A 27,928-nucleotide genomic window follows, 5' to 3' on the forward strand; every position below is an offset into this window, starting at 1 on the left:
CAGCGAGAGACATCTGCTCATTTCGAGCTCAGGATGTGGAATTAGACGAGCTGCGTGACACCTTTTATTGGCGCCGCCACTTCACTGCAAATTAGCGGCTCAAAACGAGCCGTTGTTAGCATCAGCTTGATTTGTACCTTCCTGCAGTGCATTTGCTAAACAACATCAGATAGATCCCATCCGGCCCAGCTGACTTATCTATTTTCACACTCTGCAGTATTTCTAATATCTCTTCCTTGTGAACCTCAATCTCTTCTAGTCTAGACGCAAGTATCTCTGTATCTTCCTCGCCAACATTTTCATTATCTATAGCGAACTCTGTCGAAAAATATTTATTTAGTGCTTCCTCTATCTCCACTGAGTCCACACACGACTTCCCACTATTATCCTTGATTGTCCCAAATTTAACTCTCGTCATTCTTTTATTCCTGACATACCTATGGAAAGCCTTAGCGTTAACCCTGATCCTATCTGCCAACAACTTCTCATGTCTCCTCCTGGCTCTTCCCAGCTCTCTTTTTAGGTCTTTCCTGAGATCGTTGGAAACCTCGAGCGCTCTAACTGAGTTTTCACGTTTTGTCCTAACATAAGACTTCTTGTTCTTCTTGACCAGGGATTCCACCTTCCTTAGTAAACCACGGCTCACGCGTTCTATATCTTCCTCCCTGCCTGGCAGGTACATACTTATCGAGGACACACAGGAGCTTTTCCTTGAATAAGCTTCACATTTTTAATGTGCTCACCCCCTACAGTTTCCTACCCAACTCTGCGCTTCCTAAATCTTACCTCATTGCATCGTGATTTCCCTTCCACCAGCTGAAACTCTTGCTCCGTGGAGTACACCTATCCCTTTCCATCACGAAAGTAAACCTGAGAGAATTGTGATCGCTGTCTCCACAGTGCTCACCTACTTCCAAATCTAAAACCTGGCCAGGCTCGTTACCCAGGACTAAATCGAAAGTGGCTTCTTCCCTTGAAGGCATGTCTACATACTGTGTCAGGAAGCCCTCCCGCACACACTGGACAAAAACTGACCCATCTATCGTACTCGTACTGTCGTGATCTCAGTCAATATTTGGATATTGTCTTGAGTGTTCCAGAGTTTTTCATTGTCCCACCGTCCAGATGAAGTTTGTATTGCTCACGTACGGGAGCGATAATTCTTTCAATGTCTCAGATCAATTCCTGTGCCGAGAACATCAGAGTCAATGTCCCTTCCTCTACTCGGACTGACAATTTACACTTCTTCAATCTCCTGTGATTCCATTTCCCAAAGAGTTTCTCAAGATTTCCAAAGCTGGAGCCTAAATTATATGGTTTGCTTCCTAAACATTTTTCCAACTGCCAACTGACAATATGTTCACAGTATCTCTTCACAATCCTCTGGCTTTTCCATGTCCAGGGATGAGAAGTCCCATTTGGTGGAGAGAGTTCCTAGGCTGGTGAGTTTCACTTTGGAACAAAGATGGTTAAGTGGCAATTTCCTGCGGTTGTTTGTAATGATGGGAGACGGAGCGGTGGGGAATGAGCACTCTGACGAGCAAGAGGAAGTGTTGCCAATGACCAGAGTCAGAGAACAGAGGACAAGGGATTAAAGGAATCTAATGAAAAGCAGCACCTCTGCTCAGGGCGTTCAATAACAACTGCAGAAACCCGATGTGTCGAGCAGTGTATCTGGAAAGAGAAACAGAGATAATGTTTTAAATGTGGAGCATTTCTGATGAAGAACTCGAGTTTCTCAAGTCTAATCAAATTACAGGCCTGGTTTGCAAAACGGGCTTTCTGAACTTTGAATTGTTCCAGCAGCAAAGCACGGAAAACGTAGGCAGCAGGATTCGAACCTACATGGAGAGACCCCAATAGATTTCTAATCCATCGCCTTAACCACTCGGCCATGACTACAGGCGGCACTGCGCCCTGAGCACTGACCAAATCAGCTGTGATCTCATTGAAAGCTGCCGCTGACTTGAGTGAAATGTTTCCATCTCCATTCATACCTTTGCTGTCATTTGTAAGGTGCGAGACACCAATGTCAAAGAAGAAAAGCACAAAGTTAGGAAAAGATATTTGCAGCAAAATTGAGTCAAAATTATTTATTGAAAGGAAAGTCACACTTGGCAATTTGCTCGATCTCTTTGCAAACATGACCAGCAGAGGTAATCAAGGGAGCTATTGATCTGAGTATTCTTGGACATGAAACAAACAAAGGTTAGTGACATATTCATTTCTTTATTTAGCGAACGAAATGGTCTTTCCTGATGGTTACAATGAAAGAGATGGTTCCCAATAAAAGACAGAGATTAAGTCGCTTGTAGATATACTTCAATGTGATACGATTCACTTTCAGCCCCTAATTACCCCAGAGATGGAGGGGGTGAGTTACTTTTCTTCACTCTTCAATTCCACAGCATGGAGGTACAGATATGAAACCGCCAGAGATGGAGTTCTTGAATTGGGAACCAGCGACACTGAAGGAACTCGGCAGGAGTGAGGACTGCAGATGCTGGAAACCTGATTTTAGATCAGAAAATGCTGGAAAAGCACAGCAGCATCCGAGGAGCAGGAAAGTCGATGTTTCTGTTGCCAGTCTTTCTGCGTTCCGCAAACAATTTTCGTTTTAGGCTCAGATTTCCAGCAACTGCAGCTATTTGTATTATGTTAACATTCATAATGTTTTGGACAAAACCAATGACCTGCTAGCATCGGAAAATCGGCAGAAGTACTGGTACACCGATATGTTAGCTGAACAATACAACCATTCCATGAGCGGGAATACGATCCGGGCCACGGTGCTGAGAGTACCGAATCTTCACAAGTAAATAACAAGACAAGGCGATAGATACAATCGTATTTAGTGTAAATAAAACACCCTTTATGAACATTTTCGTTGCAGATTATTTTCAACTTGTCTTCGTAGATTTACAAAGTGGGAAAAGGCCATTCCGCCTGATCAGAGAGCCATCTATTCCAGTCGCAGTTTCCAACTTTGGCCCAAAGTGTCGTGTGTTCTAATGTTCCCAGGGCAAATGTCAATGACTTTATCCTGTGTTCTTAAATGGCACAGATGTATGACACTTCCACAACGACTTGTCACTCTTTTGAGGAACTCATGCTCATTTTCACCCACAAAGGCACCCCCAAACCGACAGAGGTCTCCGTTGTGGTGAGCTGGAATTTGAAATGGACAATAAGACAAATGCAAGTTTTAAATGCGGAAGCACAGAAGCGACATCCCGGCAGGGCTTTGCAGGGGAGCGTCAACGAGGGGCACGGTTAAAGTGAGACATTCCCCACGAGCCAGGTAGGACTCGAACCTACAATCTTCTGATCCGAAGTAAGACGCGTTATCCATTACGCTACTGGCCCAATAGACGCGCACCGCCACGGCAGAATGTCGATATGTAATGCCATGGTCTTTCACGGAATCAGAATTAAAAAGGTGAACAAGCAGCGAAGATAATCACCAACACTGCTTCACTTCGAAGTTTCCAATTTGTGAAGCAGTGCCTTTCACTGGCAAAGGAGAAACATTTGTCCAGACCTGCCTGCTTCAGGGTCGCCTCCTTCTCTGCTGGAAGTGCCCATCGTTTTATTCACATTCACGACGCGATTTCATGATCTACTCCAGTGAAAACGTGTCATGGTGTCGTCTAAGCAAGACCCTGCCGAAACTCAGCGAGAGACATCTGCTCATTTCGAGCTCAGGATGTGGAATTAGACGAGCTGCGTGACACCTTTTATTGGCGCCGCCACTTCACTGCAAATTAGCGGCTCAAAACGAGCCGTTGTTAGCATCAGCTTGATTTGTACCTTCCTGCAGTGCATTTGCTAAACAACATCAGATAGATCCCATCCGGCCCAGCTGACTTATCTATTTTCACACTCTGCAGTATTTCTAATATCTCTTCCTTGTGAACCTCAATCTCTTCTAGTCTAGACGCAAGTATCTCTGTATCTTCCTCGCCAACATTTTCATTATCTATAGCGAACTCTGTCGAAAAATATTTATTTAGTGCTTCCTCTATCTCCACTGAGTCCACACACGACTTCCCACTATTATCCTTGATTGTCCCAAATTTAACTCTCGTCATTCTTTTATTCCTGACATACCTATGGAAAGCCTTAGCGTTAACCCTGATCCTATCTGCCAACAACTTCTCATGTCTCCTCCTGGCTCTTCCCAGCTCTCTTTTTAGGTCTTTCCTGAGATCGTTGGAAACCTCGAGCGCTCTAACTGAGTTTTCACGTTTTGTCCTAACATAAGACTTCTTGTTCTTCTTGACCAGGGATTCCACCTTCCTTAGTAAACCACGGCTCACGCGTTCTATATCTTCCTCCCTGCCTGGCAGGTACATACTTATCGAGGACACACAGGAGCTTTTCCTTGAATAAGCTTCACATTTTTAATGTGCTCACCCCCTACAGTTTCCTACCCAACTCTGCGCTTCCTAAATCTTACCTCATTGCATCGTGATTTCCCTTCCACCAGCTGAAACTCTTGCTCCGTGGAGTACACCTATCCCTTTCCATCACGAAAGTAAACCTGAGAGAATTGTGATCGCTGTCTCCACAGTGCTCACCTACTTCCAAATCTAAAACCTGGCCAGGCTCGTTACCCAGTACTAAATCGAAAGTGGCTTCTTCCCTTGAAGGCATGTCTACATACTGTGTCAGGAAGCCCTCCCGCACACACTGGACAAAAACTGACCCATCTATCGTACTCGTACTGTCGTGATCTCAGTCAATATTTGGATATTGTCTTGAGTGTTCCAGAGTTTTTCATTGTCCCACCGTCCAGATGAAGTTTGTATTGCTCACGTACGGGAGCGATAATTCTTTCAATGTCTCAGATCAATTCCTGTGCCGAGAACATCAGAGTCAATGTCCCTTCCTCTACTCGGACTGACAATTTACACTTCTTCAATCTCCTGTGATTCCATTTCCCAAAGAGTTTCTCAAGATTTCCAAAGCTGGAGCCTAAATTATATGGTTTGCTTCCTAAACATTTTTCCAACTGCCAACTGACAATATGTTCACAGTATCTCTTCACAATCCTCTGGCTTTTCCATGTCCAGGGATGAGAAGTCCCATTTGGTGGAGAGAGTTCCTAGGCTGGTGAGTTTCACTTTGGAACAAAGATGGTTAAGTGGCAATTTCCTGCGGTTGTTTGTAATGATGGGAGACGGAGCGGTGGGGAATGAGCACTCTGACGAGCAAGAGGAAGTGTTGCCAATGACCAGAGTCAGAGAACAGAGGACAAGGGATTAAAGGAATCTAATGAAAAGCAGCACTTCTGCTCAGGGCGTTCAATAACAACTGCAGAAACCCGATGTGTCGAGCAGTGTATCTGGAAAGAGAAACAGAGATAATGTTTTAAATGTGGAGCATTTCTGATGAAGAACTCGAGTTTCTCAAGTCTAATCAAATTACAGGCCTGGTTTGCAAAACGGGCTTTCTGAACTTTGAATTGTTCCAGCAGCAAAGCACGGAAAACGTAGTCAGCAGGATTCGAACCTACGTGGGGAGACCCCAATGGATTTCTAATCCATCGCCTTAACCACTCGGCCATGACTACAGACGGCGCTGCGTCCTGAGCACTGACCAAATCAGCTGTGATCTCATTGAAAGCTGCCGCTGACTTGAGTGAAATGTTTCCATCTCCATTCATACCTTTGCTGTCATTTGTAAGGTGCGAGACACCAATGTCAAAGAAGAAAAGCACAAAGTTAGGAAAAGATATTTGCAGCAAAATTGAGTCAAAATTATTTATTGAAAGGAAAATCACACTTGGCAATTTGCTCGATCTCTTTGCGAACATGACCAGCAGAGGTAATCAAGGGAGCTATTGATCTGAGTATTCTTGGACATGAAACAAACAAAGGTTAGTGACATATTCATTTCTTTATTTAGCGAACGAAATGGTCTTTCCTGATGGTTACAATGAAAGAGATGGTTCCCAATAAAAGACAGAGATTAAGTCGCTTGTAGATATACTTCAATGTGATACGATTCACTTTCAGCCCCTAATTACCCCAGAGATGGAGGGGGTGAGTTACTTTTCTTCACTCTTCAATTCCACAGCATGGAGGTACAGATATGAAACCGCCAGAGATGGAGTTCTTGAATTGGGAACCAGCGACACTGAAGGAACTCGGCAGGAGTGAGGACTGCAGATGCTGGAAACCTGATTTTAGATCAGAAAATGCTGGAAAAGCACAGCAGCATCCGAGGAGCAGGAAAGTCGATGTTTCTGTTGCCAGTCTTTCTGCGTTCCGCAAACAATTTTCGTTTTAGGCTCAGATTTCCAGCAACTGCAGCTATTTGTATTATGTTAACATTCATAATGTTTTGGACAAAACCAATGACCTGCTAGCATCGGAAAATCGGCAGAAGTACTGGTACACCGATATGTTAGCTGAACAATACAACCATTCCATGAGCGGGAATACGATCCGGGCCACGGTGCTGAGAGTACCGAATCTTCACAAGTAAATAACAAGACAAGGCGATAGATACTATCGTATTTAGTGTAAATAAAACACCCTTTATGAACATTTTCGTTGCAGATTATTTTCAACTTGTCTTCGTAGATTTACAAAGTGGGAAAAGGCCATTCCGCCTGATCAGAGAGCCATCTATTCCAGTCGCAGTTTCCAACTTTGGCCCAAAGTGTCGTGTGTTCTAATGTTCCCAGGGCAAATGTCAATGACTTTATCCTGTGTTCTTAAATGGCACAGATGTATGACACTTCCACAACGACTTGTCACTCTTTTGAGGAACTCATGCTCATTTTCACCCACAAAGGCACCCCCAAACCGACAGAGGTCTCCGTTGTGGTGAGCTGGAATTTGAAATGGACAATAAGACAAATGCAAGTTTTAAATGCGGAAGCACAGAAGCGACGTCCCGGCAGGGCTTTGCAGGGGAGCGTCAACGAGGGGCACGGTTAAAGTGAGACATTCCCCACGAGCCAGGTAGGACTCGAACCTACAATCTTCTGATCCGAAGTCAGACGCGTTATCCATTACGCTACTGGCCCAATAGACGCGCGCAGCCACGGCAGAATGTCGATATGTAATGCCATGGACTTTCACGGAATCAGAATTAAAAAGGTGAACAAGCAGCGAAGATAATCACCAACACTGCTTCACTTCGAAGTTTCCAATTTGTGAAGCAGTGCCTTTCACTGGCAAAGGAGAAACATTTGTCCAGAGCTGCCTGCTTCAGGGTCGCCTCCTTCTCTGCTGGAAGTGCCCATCGTTTTATTCACATTCACGACGCGATTTCATGATCTACTCCAGTGAAAACGTGTCATGGTGTCGTCTAAGCAAGACCCTGGCGAAACTCAGCGAGAGACATCTGCTCATTTCGAGCTCAGGATGTGGAATTAGACGAGCTGCGTGACACCTTTTATTGGCGCCGCCACTTCACTGCAAATTAGCGGCTCAAAACGAGCCGTTGTTAGCATCAGCTTGATTTGTACCTTCCTGCAGTGCATTTGCTAAACAACATCAGATAGATCCCATCCGGCCCAGCTGACTTATCTATTTTCACACTCTGCAGTATTTCTAATATCTCTTCCTTGTGAACCTCAATCTCTTCTAGTCTAGACGCAAGTATCTCTGTATCTTCCTCGCCAACATTTTCATTATCTATAGCGAACTCTGTCGAAAAATATTTATTTAGTGCTTCCTCTATCTCCACTGACTCCACACACGACTTCCCACTATTATCCTTGATTGTCCCAAATTTAACTCTCGTCATTCTTTTATTCCTGACATACCTATGGAAAGCCTTAGCGTTAACCCTGATCCTATCTGCCAACAACTTCTCATGTCTCCTCCTGGCTCTTCCCAGCTCTCTTTTTAGGTCTTTCCTGAGATCGTTGGAAACCTCGAGCGCTCTAACTGAGTTTTCACGTTTTGTCCTAACATAAGACTTCTTGTTCTTCTTGACCAGGGATTCCACCTTCCTCAGTAAACCACGGCTCACGCGTTCTATATCTTCCTCCCTGCCTGGCAGGTACATACTTATCGAGGACACACAGGAGCTTTTCCTTGAATAAGCTTCACATTTTTAATGTGCTCACCCCCTACAGTTTCCTACCCAACTCTGCGCTTCCTAAATCTTACCTCATTGCATCGTGATTTCCCTTCCACCAGCTGAAACTCTTGCTCCGTGGAGTACACCTATCCCTTTCCATCACGAAAGTAAACCTGAGAGAATTGTGATCGCTGTCTCCACAGTGCTCACCTACTTCCAAATCTAAAACCTGGCCAGGCTCGTTACCCAGTACTAAATCGAAAGTGGCTTCTTCCCTTGAAGGCATGTCTACATACTGTGTCAGGAATCCCTCCCGCACACACTGGACAAAAACTGACCCATCTATCGTACTCGTACTGTCGTGATCTCAGTCAATATTTGGATATTGTCTTGAGTGTTCCAGAGTTTTTCATTGTCCCACCGTCCAGATGAAGTTTGTATTGCTCACGTACGGGAGCGATAATTCTTTCAATGTCTCAGATCAATTCCTGTGCCGAGAACATCAGAGTCAATGTCCCTTCCTCTACTCGGACTGACAATTTACACTTCTTCAATCTCCTGTGATTCCATTTCCCAAAGAGTTTCTCAAGATTTCCAAAGCTGGAGCCTAAATTATATGGTTTGCTTCCTAAACATTTTTCCAACTGCCAACTGACAATATGTTCACAGTATCTCTTCACAATCCTCTGGCTTTTCCATGTCCAGGGATGAGAAGTCCCATTTGGTGGAGAGAGTTCCTAGGCTGGTGAGTTTCACTTTGGAACAAAGATGGTTAAGTGGCAATTTCCTGCGGTTGTTTGTAATGATGGGAGACGGAGCGGTGGGGAATGAGCACTCTGACGAGCAAGAGGAAGTGTTGCCAATGACCAGAGTCAGAGAACAGAGGACAAGGGATTAAAGGAATCTAATGAAAAGCAGCACTTCTGCTCAGGGCGTTCAATAACAACTGCAGAAACCCGATGTGTCGAGCAGTGTATCTGGAAAGAGAAACAGAGATAATGTTTTAAATGTGGAGCATTTCTGATGAAGAACTCGAGTTTCTCAAGTCTAATCAAATTACAGGCCTGGTTTGCAAAACGGGCTTTCTGAACTTTGAATTGTTCCAGCAGCAAAGCACGGAAAACATAGTCAGCAGGATTCGAATCTACGTGGGGAGACCCCAATGGATTTTTAATCCATCGCCTTAACCACTCGGCCATGACTACAGACGGCACTGCGTCCTGAGCACTGACCAAATCAGCCGTGATCTCATTGAAAGCTGCCGCTGACTTGAGTGAAATGTTTCCATCTCCATTCATACCTTTGCTGTCATTTGTAAGGTGCGAGACACCAATGTCAAAGAAGAAAAGCACAAAGTTAGGAAAAGATATTTGCAGCAAAATTGAGTCAAAATTATTTATTGAAAGGAAAATCACACTTGGCAATTTGCTCGATCTCTTTGCGAACATGACCAGCAGAGGTAATCAAGGGAGCTATTGATCTGAGTATTCTTGGACATGAAACAAACAAAGGTTAGTGACATATTCATTTCTTTATTTAGCGAACGAAATGGTCTTTCCTGATGGTTACAATGAAAGAGATGGTTCCCAATAAAAGACAGAGATTAAGTCGCTTGTAGATATACTTCAATGTGATACGATTCACTTTCAGCCCCTAATTACCCCAGAGATGGAGGGGGTGAGTTACTTTTCTTCACTCTTCAATTCCACAGCATGGAGGTACAGATATGAAACCGCCAGAGATGGAGTTCTTGAATTGGGAACCAGCGACACTGAAGGAACTCGGCAGGAGTGAGGACTGCAGATGCTGGAAACCTGATTTTAGATCAGAAAATGCTGGAAAAGCACAGCAGCATCCGAGGAGCAGGAAAGTCGATGTTTCTGTTGCCAGTCTTTCTGCGTTCCGCAAACAATTTTCGTTTTAGGCTCAGATTTCCAGCAACTGCAGCTATTTGTATTATGTTAACATTCATAATGTTTTGGACAAAACCAATGACCTGCTAGCATCGGAAAATCGGCAGAAGTACTGGTACACCGATATGTTAGCTGAACAATACAACCATTCCATGAGCGGGAATACGATCCGGGCCACGGTGCTGAGAGTACCGAATCTTCACAAGTAAATAACAAGACAAGGCGATAGATACTATCGTATTTAGTGTAAATAAAACACCCTTTATGAACATTTTCGTTGCAGATTATTTTCAACTTGTCTTCGTAGATTTACAAAGTGGGAAAAGGCCATTCCGCCTGATCAGAGAGCCATCTATTCCAGTCGCAGTTTCCAACTTTGGCCCAAAGTGTCGTGTGTTCTAATGGTCCCAGGGCAAATGTCAATGACTTTATCCTGTGTTCTTAAATGGCACAGATGTATGACACTTCCACAACGACTTGTCACTCTTTTGAGGAACTCATGCTCATTTTCACCCACAAAGGCACCCCCAAACCGACAGAGGTCTCCGTTGTGGTGAGCTGGAATTTGAAATGGACAATAAGACAAATGCAAGTTTTAAATGCGGAAGCACAGAAGCGACGTCCCGGCAGGGCTTTGCAGGGGAGCGTCAACGAGGGGCACGGTTAAAGTGAGACATTCCCCACGAGCCAGGTAGGACTCGAACCTACAATCTTCTGATCCGAAGTCAGACGCGTTATCCATTACGCTACTGGCCCAATAGACGCGCACAGCCACGGCAGAATGTCGATATGTAATGCCATGGACTTTCACGGAATCAGAATTAAAAAGGTGAACAAGCAGCGAAGATAATCACCAACACTGCTTCACTTCGAAGTTTCCAATTTGTGAAGCAGTGCCTTTCACTGGCAAAGGAGAAACATTTGTCCAGAGCTGCCTGCTTCAGGGTCGCCTCCTTCTCTGCTGGAAGTGCCCATCGTTTTATTCACATTCACGACGCGATTTCATGATCTACTCCAGTGAAAACGTGTCATGGTGTCGTCTAAGCAAGACCCTGCCGAAACTCAGCGAGAGACATCTGCTCAGTTCGATCTCAGGATGTGGAATTAGACGAGCTGCGTGACACCTGTTATTGGCGCCGCCACTTCACTGCAAATTAGCGGCTCAAAACGAGCCGTTGTTAGCATCAGCTTGATTTGTACCTTCCTGCAGTGCATTTGCTAAACAACATCAGATAGATCCCATCCGGCCCAGCTGACTTATCTATTTTCACACTCTGCAGTATTTCTAATATCTCTTCCTTGTGAACCTCAATCTCTTCTAGTCTAGACGCAAGTATCTCTGTATCTTCCTCGCCAACATTTTCATTATCTATAGCGAACTCTGTCGAAAAATATTTATTTAGTTCTTCCTCTATCTCCACTGACTCCACACACGACTTCCCACTATTATCCTTGATTGTCCCAAATTTAACTCTCGTCATTCTTTTATTCCTGACATACCTATGGAAAGCCTTAGCGTTAACCCTGATCCTATCTGCCAACAACTTCTCATGTCTCCTCCTGGCTCTTCCCAGCTCTCTTTTTAGGTCTTTCCTGAGATCGTTGGAAACCTCGAGCGCTCTAACTGAGTTTTCACGTTTTGTCCTAACATAAGACTTCTTGTTCTTCTTGACCAGGGATTCCACCTTCCTTAGTAAACCACGGCTCACGCGTTCTATATCTTCCTCCCTGCCTGGCAGGTACATACTTATCGAGGACACACAGGAGCTTTTCCTTGAATAAGCTTCACATTTTTAATGTGCTCACCCCCTACAGTTTCCTACCCAACTCTGCGCTTCCTAAATCTTACCTCATTGCATCGTGATTTCCCTTCCACCAGCTGAAACTCTTGCTCCGTGGAGTACACCTATCCCTTTCCATCACGAAAGTAAACCTGAGAGAATTGTGATCGCTGTCTCCACAGTGCTCACCTACTTCCAAATCTAAAACCTGGCCAGGCTCGTTACCCAGTACTAAATCGAAAGTGGCTTCTTCCCTTGAAGGCATGTCTACATACTGTGTCAGGAATCCCTCCCGCACACACTGGACAAAAACTGACCCATCTATCGTACTCGTACTGTCGTGATCTCAGTCAATATTTGGATATTGTCTTGAGTGTTCCAGAGTTTTTCATTGTCCCACCGTCCAGATGAAGTTTGTATTGCTCACGTACGGGAGCGATAATTCTTTCAATGTCTCAGATCAATTCCTGTGCCGAGAACATCAGAGTCAATGTCCCTTCCTCTACTCGGACTGACAATTTACACTTCTTCAATCTCCTGTGATTCCATTTCCCAAAGAGTTTCTCAAGATTTCCAAAGCTGGAGCCTAAATTATATGGTTTGCTTCCTAAACATTTTTCCAACTGCCAACTGACAATATGTTCACAGTATCTCTTCACAATCCTCTGGCTTTTCCATGTCCAGGGATGAGAAGTCCCATTTGGTGGAGAGAGTTCCTAGGCTGGTGAGTTTCACTTTGGAACAAAGATGGTTAAGTGGCAATTTCCTGCGGTTGTTTGTAATGATGGGAGACGGAGCGGTGGGGAATGAGCACTCTGACGAGCAAGAGGAAGTGTTGCCAATGACCAGAGTCAGAGAACAGAGGACAAGGGATTAAAGGAATCTAATGAAAAGCAGCACTTCTGCTCAGGGCGTTCAATAACAACTGCAGAAACCCGATGTGTCGAGCAGTGTATCTGGAAAGAGAAACAGAGATAATGTTTTAAATGTGGAGCATTTCTGATGAAGAACTCGAGTTTCTCAAGTCTAATCAAATTACAGGCCTGGTTTGCCAAACAGGCTTTTGGAACTTTGAATTGTTCCAGCAGCAAAGCACGGATAACGTAGTCAGCAGGATTCGAACCTACGTGGGGAAACCCCAATGGATTTCTAATCCATCGCCTTAACCACTCGGCCATGACTACAGACGGCACCGCGTCCTGAGCACTGACCAAATCTGTCGTGATCTCATTGAAAGCTGCCACTGACTTGAGTGAAATGTTTCCATCTCCATTCATACCTTTGCTGTCATTTGTAAGGTGCGAGACACCAATGTCAAAGAAGAAAAGCACAAAGTTAGGAAAAGATATTTGCAGCAAAATTGAGTCAAAATTATTTTTTGAAAGGAAAATCACACTTGGCAATTTGCTCGATCTCTTTGCGAACATGACCAACAGAGGTAATCAAGGGAGCTATTGATCTGAGTATTATTGGACATGAAACAAACAAAGGTTAGTGACATATTCATTTCTTTATTTAGCGAACGAAATGGTCTTTCCTGATGGTTACAATGAAAGAGATGGTTCCCAATAAAAGACAGAGATCAAGTCGCTTGTAGATATACTTCAATGTGATACGATTCACTTTCAGCCCCTAATTACCCCAGAGATGGAGGGGGTGAGTTACTTTTCTTCACTCTTCAATTCCACAGCATGGAGGTACAGATATGAAACCGCCAGAGATGGAGTTCTTGAATTGGGAACCAGCGACACTGAAGGAACTCGGCAGGAGTGAGGACTGCAGATGCTGGAAACCTGATTTTAGATCAGAAAATGCTGGAAAAGCACAGCAGCATCCGAGGAGCAGGAAAGTCGATGTTTCTGTTGCCAGTCTTTCTGCGTTCCGCAAACAATTTTCGTTTTAGGCTCAGATTTCCAGCAACTGCAGCTATTTGTATTATGTTAACATTCATAATGTTTTGGACAAAACCAATGACCTGCTAGCATCGGAAAATCGGCAGAAGTACTGGTACACCGATATGTTAGCTGAACAATACAACCATTCCATGAGCGGGAATACGATCCGGGCCACGGTGCTGAGAGTACCGAATCTTCACAAGTAAATAACAAGACAAGGCGATAGATACTATCGTATTTAGTGTAAATAAAACACCCTTTATGAACATTTTCGTTGCAGATTATTTTCAACTTGTCTTCGTAGATTTACAAAGTGGGAAAAGGCCATTCCGCCTGATCAGAGAGCCATCTATTCCAGTCGCAGTTTCCAACTTTGGCCCAAAGTGTCGTGTGTTCTAATGTTCCCAGGGAAAATGTCAATGACTTTATCCTGTGTTCTTAAATGGCACAGATGTATGACACTTCCACAACGACTTGTCACTCTTTTGAGGAACTCATGCTCATTTTCACCCACATAGGCACCCCCAAACCGACAGAGGTCTCCGTTGTGGTGAGCTGGAATTTGAAATGGACAATAAGACAAATGCAAGTTTTAAATGCGGAAGCACAGAAGCGACGTCCAGCCAGGGCTTTGCAGGGGAGCGTCAACTAGGGGCACGGTTAAAGTGAGACATTCCCCACGAGCCAGGTAGGACTCGAACCTACAATCTTCTGATCCGAAGTCAGACGCGTTATCCATTACGCTACTGGCCCAATAGACGCGCACAGCAACGGCAGAATGTCGATATGTAATGCCATGGACTTTCACGGAATCAGAATTAAAAAGGTGAACAAGCAGCGAAGATAATCACCAACACTGCTTCACTTCGAAGTTTCCAATTTGTGAAGCAGTGCCTTTCACTGGCAAAGGAGAAACATTTGTCCAGAGCTGCCTGCTTCAGGGTCGCCTCCTTCTCTGCTGGAAGTGCCCATCGTTTTATTCACATTCACGACGCGATTTCATGATCTACTCCAGTGAAAACGTGTCATGGTGTCGTCTAAGCAAGACCCTGCCGAAACTCAGCGAGAGACATCTGCTCATTTCGAGCTCAGGATGTGGAATTAGACGAGCTGCGTGACACCTTTTATTGGCGCCGCCACTTCACTGCAAATTAGCGGCTCAAAACGAGCCGTTGTTAGCATCAGCTTGATTTGTACCTTCCTGCAGTGCATTTGCTAAACAACATCAGATAGATCCCATCCGGCCCAGCTGACTTATCTATTTTCACACTCTGCAGTATTTCTAATATCTCTTCCTTGTGAACCTCAATCTCTTCTAGTCTAGACGCAAGTATCTCTGTATCTTCCTCGCCGACATTTTCATTATCTATAGCGAACTCTGTCGAAAAATATTTATTTAGTGCTTCCTCTATCTCCACTGACTCCACAGACGACTTCCCACTATTATCCTTGATTGGCCCAAATTTAACTCTCGTCATTCTTTTATTCCTGACATACCTATGGAAAGCCTTAGCGTTAACCCTGATCCTATCTGCCAACAACTTCTCATGTCTCCTCCTGGCTCTTCCCAGCTCTCTTTTTAGGTCTTTCCTGAGATCGTTGGAAACCTCGAGCGCTCTAACTGAGTTTTCACGTTTTGTCCTAACATAAGACTTCTTGTTCTTCTTGACCAGGGATTCCACCTTCCTTAGTAAACCACGGCTCACGCGTTCTATATCTTCCTCCCTGCCTGACAGGTACATACTTATCGAGGACACACAGGAGCTTTTCCTTGAATAAGCTTCACATTTTTAATGTGCTCACCCCCTACAGTTTCCTACCCAACTCTGCGCTTCCTAAATCTTACCTCATTGCATCGTGATTTCCCTTCCACCAGCTGAAACTCTTGCTCCGTGGAGTACACCTATCCCTTTCCATCACGAAAGTAAACCTGAGAGAATTGTGATCGCTGTCTCCACAGTGCTCACCTCCTTCCAAATCTAAAACCTGGCCAGGCTCGTTACCCAGTACTAAATCGAAAGTGGCTTCTTCCCTTGAAGCCATGTCTACATACTGTGTCAGGAAGCCCTCCCGCACACACTGGACAAAAACTGACCCATCTATCGTACTCGTACTGTCGTGATCTCAGTCAATATTTGGATATTGTCTTGAGTGTTCCAGAGTTTTTCATTGTCCCACCGTCCAGATGAAGTTTGTATTGCTCACGTACGGGAGCGAGAATTCTTTCAATGTCTCAGATCAATTCCTGTGCCGAGAACATCAGAGTCAATGTCCCTTCCTCTACTCGGACTGACAATTTACACTTCTTCAATCTCCTGTGATTCCATTTCCCAAAGAGTTTCTCAAGATTTCCAAAGCTGGAGCCTAAATTATATGGTTTGCTTCCTAAACATTTTTCCAACTGCCAACTGACAATATGTTCACAGTATCTCTTCACAATCCTCTGGCTTTTCCATGTCCAGGGATGAGAAGTCCCATTTGGTGGAGAGAGTTCCTAGGCTGGTGAGTTTCACTTTGGAACAAAGATGGTTAAGTGGCAATTTCCTGCGGTTGTTTGTAATGATGGGAGACGGAGCGGTGGGGAATGAGCACTCTGACGAGCAAGAGGAAGTGTTGCCAATGACCAGAGTCAGAGAACAGAGGACAAGGGATTAAAGGAATCTAATGAAAAGCAGCACTTCTGCTCAGGGCGTTCAATAACAACTGCAGAAATCCGATGTGTCGAGCAGTGTATCTGGAAAGAGAAACAGAGATAATGTTTTAAATGTGGAGCATTTCTGATGAAGAACTCGAGTTTCTCAAGTCTCATCAAATTACAGGCCTGGTTTGCAAAACAGGCTTTCGGAACTTTGAATTGTTCCAGCAGCAAAGCACGGATAACGTAGTCAGCAGGATTCGAACCTACGTGGGGCAACCCCAATGGATTTCTAATCCATTGCCTTAACCACTCGGCCATGACTACAGACGGCACCGCGCCCTGAGCACTGACCAAATCAGTCGTGATCTCATTGAAAGCTGCCGCTGACTTGAGTGAAATGTTTCCATCTCCATTCATACCTTTGCTGTCATTTGTAAGGTGCGAGACACCAATGTCAAAGAAGAAAAGCACAAAGTTAGGAAAAGATATTTGCAGCAAAATTGTGTCAAAATTATTTATTGAAAGGAAAATCACACTTGGCAATTTGCTCGATCTCTTTGCGAACATGACCAGCAGAGGTAATCAAGGGAGCTATTGATCTGAGTATTCTTGGACATGAAACAAACAAAGGTTAGTGACATATTCATTTCTTTATTTAGCGAACGAAATGGTCTTTCCTGATGGTTACAATGAAAGAGATGGTTCCCAATAAAAGACAGAGATCAAGTCGCTTGTAGATATACTTCAATGTGATACGATTCACTTTCAGCCCCTAATTACCCCAGAGATGGAGGGGGTGAGTTACTTTTCTTCACTCTTCAATTCCACAGCATGGAGGTACAGATATGATTCCGCCAGAGATGGAGTTCTTGAATTGGGAACCAGCGACACTGAAGGAACTCGGCAGGAGTGAGGACTGCAGATGCTGGAAACCTGATTTTAGATCAGAAAATGCTGGAAAAGCACAGCAGCATCCGAGGAGCAGGAAAGTCGATGTTTCTGTTGCCAGTCTTTCTGCGTTCCGCAAACAATTTTCGTTTTAGGCTCAGATTTCCAGCAACTGCAGCTATTTGTATTATGTTAACATTCATAATGTTTTGGACAAAACCAATGAGCTGCTAGCATCGGAAAATCGGCAGAAGTACTGGTACACCGATATGTTAGCTGAACAATACAACCATTCCATGAGCGGGAATACGATCCGGGCCACGGTGCTGAGAGTACCGAATCTTCACAAGTAAATAACAAGACAAGGCGATAGATACTATCGTATTTAGTGTAAATAAAACACCCTTTATGAACATTTTCGTTGCAGATTATTTTCAACTTGTCTTCGTAGATTTACAAAGTGGGAAAAGGCCATTCCGCCTGATCAGAGAGCCATCTATTCCAGTCGCAGTTTCCAACTTTGGCCCAAAGTGTCGTGTGTTCTAATGTTCCCAGGGCAAATGTCAATGACTTTATCCTGTGTTCTTAAATGGCACAGATGTATGACACTTCCACAACGACTTGTCACTCTTTTGAGGAACTCATGCTCATTTTCACCCACAAAGGGAGACACACAGAAAGGCACCCCGAAACCGACAGAGGTCTCCGTTGTGTTGAGCTGGAATTTGAAATGGACAATAAGACAAATGCAAGTTTTAAATGCGGAAGCACAGAAGCGACGTCCCGGCAGGGCTTTGCAGGGGAGCGTCAACGAGGGGCACGGCTAAAGTGAGACATTCCCCACGAGCCAGGTAGGACTCGAACCTACAATCTTCTGATCCGAAGTCAGACGCGTTATCCATTACGCTACTGGCCCAATAGACACGCGCAACACCGGCAGAATGTCGATATGTAATGCCATGGACTTTCACGGAATCAGAATTAAAAAGGTGAACAAGCAGCGAAGATAATCACCAACACTGCTTCACTTCGAAGTTTCCAATTTGTGAAGCAGTGCCTTTCACTGGCAAAGGAGAAACATTTGTCCAGAGCTGCCTGCTTCAGGGTCGCCTCCTTCTCTGCTGGAAGTGCCCATCGTTTTATTCACATTCACGACGCGATTTCATGATCTACTCCAGTGAAAACGTGTCATGGTGTCGTCTAAGCAAGACCCTGCCGAAACTCAGCGAGAGACATCTGCTCATTTCGAGCTCAGGATGTGGAATTAGACGAGCTGCGTGACACCTTTTATTGGCGCCGCCACTTCACTGCAAATTAGCGGCTCAAAACGAGCCGTTGTTAGCATCAGCTTGATTTGTACCTTCCTGCAGTGCATTTGCTAAACAACATCAGATAGATCCCATCCGGCCCAGCTGACTTATCTATTTTCACACTCTGCAGTATTTCTAATATCTCTTCCTTGTGAACCTCAATCTCTTCTAGTCTAGACGCAAGTATCTCTGTATCTTCCTCGCCGACATTTTCATTATCTATAGCGAACTCTGTCGAAAAATATTTATTTAGTGCTTCCTCTATCTCCACTGACTCCACACACGACTTCCCACTATTATCCTTGATTGGCCCAAATTTAACTCTCGTCATTCTTTTATTCCTGACATACCTATGGAAAGCCTTAGCGTTAACCCTGATCCTATCTGCCAACAACTTCTCATGTCTCCTCCTGGCTCTTCCCAGCTCTCTTTTTAGGTCTTTCCTGAGATCGTTGGAAACCTCGAGCGCTCTAACTGAGTTTTCACGTTTTGTCCTAACATAAGACTTCTTGTTCTTCTTGACCAGGGATTCCACCTTCCTTAGTAAACCACGGCTCACGCGTTCTATATCTTCCTCCCTGCCTGACAGGTACATACTTATCGAGGACACACAGGAGCTTTTCCTTGAATAAGCTTCACATTTTTAATGTGCTCACCCCCTACAGTTTCCTACCCAACTCTGCGCTTCCTAAATCTTACCTCATTGCATCGTGATTTCCCTTCCACCAGCTGAAACTCTTGCTCCGTGGAGTACACCTATCCCTTTCCATCACGAAAGTAAACCTGAGAGAATTGTGATCGCTGTCTCCACAGTGCTCACCTACTTCCAAATCTAAAACCTGGCCAGGCTCGTTACCCAGTACTAAATCGAAAGTGGCTTCTTCCCTTGAAGCCATGTCTACATACTGTGTCAGGAAAGCCCTCCCGCACACACTGGACAAAAACTGACCCATCTATCGTACTCGTACTGTCGTGATCTCAGTCAATATTTGGATATTGTCTTGAGTGTTCCAGAGTTTTTCATTGTCCCACCGTCCAGATGGAGTTTGTATTGCTCACGTACGGGAGCGAGAATTCTTTCAATGTCTCAGATCAATTCCTGTGCCGAGAACATCAGAGTCAATGTCCCTTCCTCTACTCGGACTGACAATTTACACTTCTTCAATCTCCTGTGATTCCATTTCCCAAAGAGTTTCTCATGATTTCCAAAGCTGGAGCCTAAATTACATGGTTTGCTTCCTAAACATTTTTCCAACTGCCAACTGACAATATGTTCACAGTATCTCTTCACAATCCTCTGGCTTTTCCATGTCCAGGGATGAGAAGTCCCATTTGGTGGAGAGAGTTCCTAGGCTGGTGAGTTTCACTTTGGAACAAAGATGGTTAAGTGGCAATTTCCTGCGGTTGTTTGTAATGATGGGAGACGGAGAGGTGGGGAATGAGCACTCTGACGAGCAAGAGGAAGTGTTGCCATTGACCAGAGTCAGAGAACAGAGGGCAAGTCATTAAAGGAATCTAATGAAAAGCAGCACTTCTGCTCAGGGCGTTCAATAACAACTGCAGAAACCCGATGTGTCGAGCAGTGTATCTGGAAAGAGAAACAGAGATAATGTTTTAAATGTGGAGCATTTCTGATGAAGAACTCGAGTTTCTCAAGTCTCATCAAATTACAGGCCTGGTTTGCAAAACAGGCTTTCGGAACTTTGAATTGTTCCAGCAGCAAAGCACGGATAACGTAGTCAGCAGGATTCGAACCTACGTGGGGAAACCCCAATGGATTTCTAATCCATCGCCTTAACCACTCGGCCATGACTACAGACGGCACCGCGCCCTGAGCACTGACCAAATCAGTCGTGATCTCATTGAAAGCTGCCGCTGACTTGAGTGAAATGTTTCCATCTCCATTCATACCTTTGCTGTCATTTGTAAGGTGCGAGACACCAATGTCAAAGAAGAAAAGCACAAAGTTAGGAAAAGATATTTGCAGCAAAATTGAGTCAAAATTATTTATTGAAAGGAAAATCACACTTGGCAATTTGCTCGATCTCTTTGCGAACATGACCAGCAGAGGTAATCAAGGGAGCTATTGATCTGAGTATTCTTGGACATGAAACAAACAAAGGTTAGTGACATATTCATTTCTTTATTTAGCGAACGAAATGGTCTTTCCTGATGGTTACAATGAAAGAGATGGTTCCCAATAAAAGACAGAGATCAAGTCGCTTGTAGATATACTTCAATGTGATACGATTCACTTTCAGCCCCTAATTACCCCAGAGATGGAGGGGGTGAGTTACTTTTCTTCACTCTTCAATTCCACAGCATGGAGGTACAGATATGAAACCGCCAGAGATGGAGTTCTTGAATTGGGAACCAGCGACACTGAAGGAACTCGGCAGGAGTGAGGACTGCAGATGCTGGAAACCTGATTTTAGATCAGAAAATGCTGGAAAAGCACAGCAGCATCCGAGGAGCAGGAAAGTCGATGTTTCTGTTGCCAGTCTTTCTGCGTTCCGCAAACAATTTTCGTTTTAGGCTCAGATTTCCAGCAACTGCAGCTATTTGTATTATGTTAACATTCATAATGTTTTGGACAAAACCAATGAGCTGCTAGCATCGGAAAATCGGCAGAAGTACTGGTACACCGATATGTTAGCTGAACAATACAACCATTCCATGAGCGGGAATACGATCCGGGCCACGGTGCTGAGAGTACCGAATCTTCACAAGTAAATAACAAGACAAGGCGATAGATACTATCGTATTTAGTGTAAATAAAACACCCTTTATGAACATTTTCGTTGCAGATTATTTTCAACTTGTCTTCGTAGATTTACAAAGTGGGAAAAGGCCATTCCGCCTGATCAGAGAGCCATCTATTCCAGTCGCAGTTTCCAACTTTGGCCCAAAGTGTCGTGTGTTCTAATGTTCCCAGGGCAAATGTCAATGACTTTATCCTGTGTTCTTAAATGGCACAGATGTATGACACTTCCACAACGACTTGTCACTCTTTTGAGGAACTCATGCTCATTTTCACCCACAAAGGGAGACACACAGAAAGGCACCCCGAAACCGACAGAGGTCTCCGTTGTGTTGAGCTGGAATTTGAAATGGACAATAAGACAAATGCAAGTTTTAAATGCTGAAGCACAGAAGCGACGTCCCGGCAGGGCTTTGCAGGGGAGCGTCAACGAGGGGCACGGCCAAAGTGAGACATTCCCCACGAGCCAGGTAGGACTCGAACCTACAATCTTCTGATCCGAAGTCAGACGCGTTATCCATTACGCTACTGGCCCAATAGACACGCGCAACACCGGCAGAATGTCGATATGTAATGCCATGGACTTTCACGGAATCAGAATTAAAAAGGTGAACAAGCAGCGAAGATAATCACCAACACTGCTTCACTTCGAAGTTTCCAATTTGTGAAGCAGTGCCTTTCACTGGCAAAGGAGAAACATTTGTCCAGAGCTGCCTGCTTCAGGGTCGCCTCCTTCTCTGCTGGAAGTGCCCATCGTTTTATTCACATTCACGACGCGATTTCATGATCTACTCCAGTGAAAACGTGTCATGGTGTCGTCTAAGCAAGACCCTGCCGAAACTCAGCGAGAGACATCTGCTCATTTCGAGCTCAGGATGTGGAATTAGACGAGCTGCGTGACACCTTTTATTGGCGCCGCCACTTCACTGCAAATTAGCGGCTCAAAACGAGCCGTTGTTAGCATCAGCTTGATTTGTACCTTCCTGCAGTGCATTTGCTAAACAACATCAGATAGATCCCATCCGGCCCAGCTGACTTATCTATTTTCACACTCTGCAGTATTTCTAATATCTCTTCCTTGTGAACCTCAATCTCTTCTAGTCTAGACGCAAGTATCTCTGTATCTTCCTCGCCGACATTTTCATTATCTATAGCGAACTCTGTCGAAAAATATTTATTTAGTGCTTCCTCTATCTCCACTGACTCCACACACGACTTCCCACTATTATCCTTGATTGGCCCAAATTTAACTCTCGTCATTCTTTTATTCCTGACATACCTATGGAAAGCCTTAGCGTTAACCCTGATCCTATCTGCCAACAACTTCTCATGTCTCCTCCTGGCTCTTCCCAGCTCTCTTTTTAGGTCTTTCCTGAGATCGTTGGAAACCTCGAGCGCTCTAACTGAGTTTTCACGTTTTGTCCTAACATAAGACTTCTTGTTCTTCTTGACCAGGGATTCCACCTTCCTTAGTAAACCACGGCTCACGCGTTCTATATCTTCCTCCCTGCCTGACAGGTACATACTTATCGAGGACACACAGGAGCTTTTCCTTGAATAAGCTTCACATTTTTAATGTGCTCACCCCCTACAGTTTCCTACCCAACTCTGCGCTTCCTAAATCTTACCTCATTGCATCGTGATTTCCCTTCCACCAGCTGAAACTCTTGCTCCGTGGAGTACACCTATCCCTTTCCATCACGAAAGTAAACCTGAGAGAATTGTGATCGCTGTCTCCACAGTGCTCACCTACTTCCAAATCTAAAACCTGGCCAGGCTCGTTACCCAGTACTAAATCGAAAGTGGCTTCTTCCCTTGAAGCCATGTCTACATACTGTGTCAGGAAAGCCCTCCCGCACACACTGGACAAAAACTGACCCATCTATCGTACTCGTACTGTCGTGATCTCAGTCAATATTTGGATATTGTCTTGAGTGTTCCAGAGTTTTTCATTGTCCCACCGTCCAGATGGAGTTTGTATTGCTCACGTACGGGAGCGAGAATTCTTTCAATGTCTCAGATCAATTCCTGTGCCGAGAACATCAGAGTCAATGTCCCTTCCTCTACTCGGACTGACAATTTACACTTCTTCAATCTCCTGTGATTCCATTTCCCAAAGAGTTTCTCATGATTTCCAAAGCTGGAGCCTAAATTACATGGTTTGCTTCCTAAACATTTTTCCAACTGCCAACTGACAATATGTTCACAGTATCTCTTCACAATCCTCTGGCTTTTCCATGTCCAGGGATGAGAAGTCCCATTTGGTGGAGAGAGTTCCTAGGCTGGTGAGTTTCACTTTGGAACAAAGATGGTTAAGTGGCAATTTCCTGCGGTTGTTTGTAATGATGGGAGACGGAGAGGTGGGGAATGAGCACTCTGACGAGCAAGAGGAAGTGTTGCCATTGACCAGAGTCAGAGAACAGAGGGCAAGTCATTAAAGGAATCTAATGAAAAGCAGCACTTCTGCTCAGGGCGTTCAATAACAACTGCAGAAACCCGATGTGTCGAGCAGTGTATCTGGAAAGAGAAACAGAGATAATGTTTTAAATGTGGAGCATTTCTGATGAAGAACTCGAGTTTCTCAAGTCTCATCAAATTACAGGCCTGGTTTGCAAAACAGGCTTTCGGAACTTTGAATTGTTCCAGCAGCAAAGCACGGATAACGTAGTCAGCAGGATTCGAACCTACGTGGGGAAACCCCAATGGATTTCTAATCCATCGCCTTAACCACTCGGCCATGACTACAGACGGCACCGCGCCCTGAGCACTGACCAAATCAGTCGTGATCTCATTGAAAGCTGCCGCTGACTTGAGTGAAATGTTTCCATCTCCATTCATACCTTTGCTGTCATTTGTAAGGTGCGAGACACCAATGTCAAAGAAGAAAAGCACAAAGTTAGGAAAAGATATTTGCAGCAAAATTGAGTCAAAATTATTTATTGAAAGGAAAATCACACTTGGCAATTTGCTCGATCTCTTTGCGAACATGACCAGCAGAGGTAATCAAGGGAGCTATTGATCTGAGTATTCTTGGACATGAAACAAACAAAGGTTAGTGACATATTCATTTCTTTATTTAGCGAACGAAATGGTCTTTCCTGATGGTTACAATGAAAGAGATGGTTCCCAATAAAAGACAGAGATCAAGTCGCTTGTAGATATACTTCAATGTGATACGATTCACTTTCAGCCCCTAATTACCCCAGAGATGGAGGGGGTGAGTTACTTTTCTTCACTCTTCAATTCCACAGCATGGAGGTACAGATATGAAACCGCCAGAGATGGAGTTCTTGAATTGGGAACCAGCGACACTGAAGGAACTCGGCAGGAGTGAGGACTGCAGATGCTGGAAACCTGATTTTAGATCAGAAAATGCTGGAAAAGCACAGCAGCATCCGAGGAGCAGGAAAGTCGATGTTTCTGTTGCCAGTCTTTCTGCGTTCCGCAAACAATTTTCGTTTTAGGCTCAGATTTCCAGCAACTGCAGCTATTTGTATTATGTTAACATTCATAATGTTTTGGACAAAACCAATGAGCTGCTAGCATCGGAAAATCGGCAGAAGTACTGGTACACCGATATGTTAGCTGAACAATACAACCATTCCATGAGCGGGAATACGATCCGGGCCACGGTGCTGAGAGTACCGAATCTTCACAAGTAAATAACAAGACAAGGCGATAGATACTATCGTATTTAGTGTAAATAAAACACCCTTTATGAACATTTTCGTTGCAGATTATTTTCAACTTGTCTTCGTAGATTTACAAAGTGGGAAAAGGCCATTCCGCCTGATCAGAGAGCCATCTATTCCAGTCGCAGTTTCCAACTTTGGCCCAAAGTGTCGTGTGTTCTAATGTTCCCAGGGCAAATGTCAATGACTTTATCCTGTGTTCTTAAATGGCACAGATGTATGACACTTCCACAACGACTTGTCACTCTTTTGAGGAACTCATGCTCATTTTCACCCACAAAGGGAGACACACAGAAAGGCACCCCGAAACCGACAGAGGTCTCCGTTGTGTTGAGCTGGAATTTGAAATGGACAATAAGACAAATGCAAGTTTTAAATGCTGAAGCACAGAAGCGACGTCCCGGCAGGGCTTTGCAGGGGAGCGTCAACGAGGGGCACGGCCAAAGTGAGACATTCCCCACGAGCCAGGTAGGACTCGAACCTACAATCTTCTGATCCGAAGTCAGACGCGTTATCCATTACGCTACTGGCCCAATAGACACGCGCAACACCGGCAGAATGTCGATATGTAATGCCATGGACTTTCACGGAATCAGAATTAAAAAGGTGAACAAGCAGCGAAGATAATCACCAACACTGCTTCACTTCGAAGTTTCCAATTTGTGAAGCAGTGCCTTTCACTGGCAAAGGAGAAACATTTGTCCAGAGCTGCCTGCTTCAGGGTCGCCTCCTTCTCTGCTGGAAGTGCCCATCGTTTTATTCACATTCACGACGCGATTTCATGATCTACTCCAGTGAAAACGTGTCATGGTGTCGTCTAAGCAAGACCCTGCCGAAACTCAGCGAGAGACATCTGCTCATTTCGAGCTCAGGATGTGGAATTAGACGAGCTGCGTGACACCTTTTATTGGCGCCGCCACTTCACTGCAAATTAGCGGCTCAAAACGAGCCGTTGTTAGCATCAGCTTGATTTGTACCTTCCTGCAGTGCATTTGCTAAACAACATCAGATAGATCCCATCCGGCCCAGCTGACTTATCTATTTTCACACTCTGCAGTATTTCTAATATCTCTTCCTTGTGAACCTCAATCTCTTCTAGTCTAGACGCAAGTATCTCTGTATCTTCCTCGCCGACATTTTCATTATCTATAGCGAACTCTGTCGAAAAATATTTATTTAGTGCTTCCTCTATCTCCACTGACTCCACACACGACTTCCCACTATTATCCTTGATTGGCCCAAATTTAACTCTCGTCATTCTTTTATTCCTGACATACCTATGGAAAGCCTTAGCGTTAACCCTGATCCTATCTGCCAACAACTTCTCATGTCTCCTCCTGGCTCTTCCCAGCTCTCTTTTTAGGTCTTTCCTGAGATCGTTGGAAACCTCGAGCGCTCTAACTGAGTTTTCACGTTTTGTCCTAACATAAGACTTCTTGTTCTTCTTGACCAGGGATTCCACCTTCCTTAGTAAACCACGGCTCACGCGTTCTATATCTTCCTCCCTGCCTGACAGGTACATACTTATCGAGGACACACAGGAGCTTTTCCTTGAATAAGCTTCACATTTTTAATGTGCTCACCCCCTACAGTTTCCTACCCAACTCTGCGCTTCCTAAATCTTACCTCATTGCATCGTGATTTCCCTTCCACCAGCTGAAACTCTTGCTCCGTGGAGTACACCTATCCCTTTCCATCACGAAAGTAAACCTGAGAGAATTGTGATCGCTGTCTCCACAGTGCTCACCTACTTCCAAATCTAAAACCTGGCCAGGCTCGTTACCCAGTACTAAATCGAAAGTGGCTTCTTCCCTTGAAGCCATGTCTACATACTGTGTCAGGAAAGCCCTCCCGCACACACTGGACAAAAACTGACCCATCTATCGTACTCGTACTGTCGTGATCTCAGTCAATATTTGGATATTGTCTTGAGTGTTCCAGAGTTTTTCATTGTCCCACCGTCCAGATGGAGTTTGTATTGCTCACGTACGGGAGCGAGAATTCTTTCAATGTCTCAGATCAATTCCTGTGCCGAGAACATCAGAGTCAATGTCCCTTCCTCTACTCGGACTGACAATTTACACTTCTTCAATCTCCTGTGATTCCATTTCCCAAAGAGTTTCTCATGATTTCCAAAGCTGGAGCCTAAATTACATGGTTTGCTTCCTAAACATTTTTCCAACTGCCAACTGACAATATGTTCACAGTATCTCTTCACAATCCTCTGGCTTTTCCATGTCCAGGGATGAGAAGTCCCATTTGGTGGAGAGAGTTCCTAGGCTGGTGAGTTTCACTTTGGAACAAAGATGGTTAAGTGGCAATTTCCTGCGGTTGTTTGTAATGATGGGAGACGGAGAGGTGGGGAATGAGCACTCTGACGAGCAAGAGGAAGTGTTGCCATTGACCAGAGTCAGAGAACAGAGGGCAAGTCATTAAAGGAATCTAATGAAAAGCAGCACTTCTGCTCAGGGCGTTCAATAACAACTGCAGAAACCCGATGTGTCGAGCAGTGTATCTGGAAAGAGAAACAGAGATAATGTTTTAAATGTGGAGCATTTCTGATGAAGAACTCGAGTTTCTCAAGTCTCATCAAATTACAGGCCTGGTTTGCAAAACAGGCTTTCGGAACTTTGAATTGTTCCAGCAGCAAAGCACGGATAACGTAGTCAGCAGGATTCGAACCTACGTGGGGAAACCCCAATGGATTTCTAATCCATCGCCTTAACCACTCGGCCATGACTACAGACGGCACCGCGCCCTGAGCACTGACCAAATCAGTCGTGATCTCATTGAAAGCTGCCGCTGACTTGAGTGAAATGTTTCCATCTCCATTCATACCTTTGCTGTCATTTGTAAGGTGCGAGACACCAATGTCAAAGAAGAAAAGCACAAAGTTAGGAAAAGATATTTGCAGCAAAATTGAGTCAAAATTATTTATTGAAAGGAAAATCACACTTGGCAATTTGCTCGATCTCTTTGCGAACATGACCAGCAGAGGTAATCAAGG

At 44.5% G+C, this 27,928-nt stretch overlaps 15 non-coding genes across 15 annotated transcripts; all 15 read right to left on the bottom strand.

Moving 5' to 3' along the window:
- Positions 1-1,820: 1,820 nt before the first annotated feature.
- Positions 1,821-1,902, bottom strand: trnas-aga (transfer RNA serine (anticodon AGA)). The gene has a single exon. It is a non-coding gene; the product is annotated as a tRNA-Ser (tRNA).
- Positions 1,903-3,293: 1,391 nt separating this feature from the next.
- trnar-ucg (transfer RNA arginine (anticodon UCG)) lies at positions 3,294-3,366 on the bottom strand. The gene has a single exon. It is a non-coding gene; the product is annotated as a tRNA-Arg (tRNA).
- A 2,127-nt stretch (positions 3,367-5,493) lies between these two features.
- Positions 5,494-5,575, bottom strand: trnas-aga (transfer RNA serine (anticodon AGA)). Its single transcript has one exon. It is a non-coding gene; the product is annotated as a tRNA-Ser (tRNA).
- Positions 5,576-6,966: 1,391 nt separating this feature from the next.
- trnar-ucg (transfer RNA arginine (anticodon UCG)) lies at positions 6,967-7,039 on the bottom strand. The gene has a single exon. It is a non-coding gene; the product is annotated as a tRNA-Arg (tRNA).
- A 2,127-nt stretch (positions 7,040-9,166) lies between these two features.
- Positions 9,167-9,248, bottom strand: trnaf-aaa (transfer RNA phenylalanine (anticodon AAA)). Its single transcript has one exon. It is a non-coding gene; the product is annotated as a tRNA-Phe (tRNA).
- Positions 9,249-10,639: 1,391 nt separating this feature from the next.
- trnar-ucg (transfer RNA arginine (anticodon UCG)) lies at positions 10,640-10,712 on the bottom strand. The gene has a single exon. It is a non-coding gene; the product is annotated as a tRNA-Arg (tRNA).
- Positions 10,713-12,839: 2,127 nt separating this feature from the next.
- trnas-aga (transfer RNA serine (anticodon AGA)) lies at positions 12,840-12,921 on the bottom strand. The gene has a single exon. It is a non-coding gene; the product is annotated as a tRNA-Ser (tRNA).
- Positions 12,922-14,312: 1,391 nt separating this feature from the next.
- trnar-ucg (transfer RNA arginine (anticodon UCG)) lies at positions 14,313-14,385 on the bottom strand. The gene has a single exon. It is a non-coding gene; the product is annotated as a tRNA-Arg (tRNA).
- Positions 14,386-16,512: 2,127 nt separating this feature from the next.
- Positions 16,513-16,594, bottom strand: trnas-aga (transfer RNA serine (anticodon AGA)). The gene has a single exon. It is a non-coding gene; the product is annotated as a tRNA-Ser (tRNA).
- Positions 16,595-18,001: 1,407 nt separating this feature from the next.
- On the bottom strand, positions 18,002-18,074 carry trnar-ucg (transfer RNA arginine (anticodon UCG)). The gene has a single exon. It is a non-coding gene; the product is annotated as a tRNA-Arg (tRNA).
- Positions 18,075-20,202: 2,128 nt separating this feature from the next.
- Positions 20,203-20,284, bottom strand: trnas-aga (transfer RNA serine (anticodon AGA)). The gene has a single exon. It is a non-coding gene; the product is annotated as a tRNA-Ser (tRNA).
- Positions 20,285-21,691: 1,407 nt separating this feature from the next.
- Positions 21,692-21,764, bottom strand: trnar-ucg (transfer RNA arginine (anticodon UCG)). The gene has a single exon. It is a non-coding gene; the product is annotated as a tRNA-Arg (tRNA).
- Positions 21,765-23,892: 2,128 nt separating this feature from the next.
- Positions 23,893-23,974, bottom strand: trnas-aga (transfer RNA serine (anticodon AGA)). The gene has a single exon. It is a non-coding gene; the product is annotated as a tRNA-Ser (tRNA).
- A 1,407-nt stretch (positions 23,975-25,381) lies between these two features.
- Positions 25,382-25,454, bottom strand: trnar-ucg (transfer RNA arginine (anticodon UCG)). Its single transcript has one exon. It is a non-coding gene; the product is annotated as a tRNA-Arg (tRNA).
- A 2,128-nt stretch (positions 25,455-27,582) lies between these two features.
- trnas-aga (transfer RNA serine (anticodon AGA)) lies at positions 27,583-27,664 on the bottom strand. The gene has a single exon. It is a non-coding gene; the product is annotated as a tRNA-Ser (tRNA).
- Positions 27,665-27,928: the final 264 nt, after the last annotated feature.

This window comes from Chiloscyllium punctatum, chromosome 13, assembly GCF_047496795.1.
Source record: "Chiloscyllium punctatum isolate Juve2018m chromosome 13, sChiPun1.3, whole genome shotgun sequence".
Lineage (NCBI taxonomy): Eukaryota > Metazoa > Chordata > Chondrichthyes > Orectolobiformes > Hemiscylliidae > Chiloscyllium > Chiloscyllium punctatum.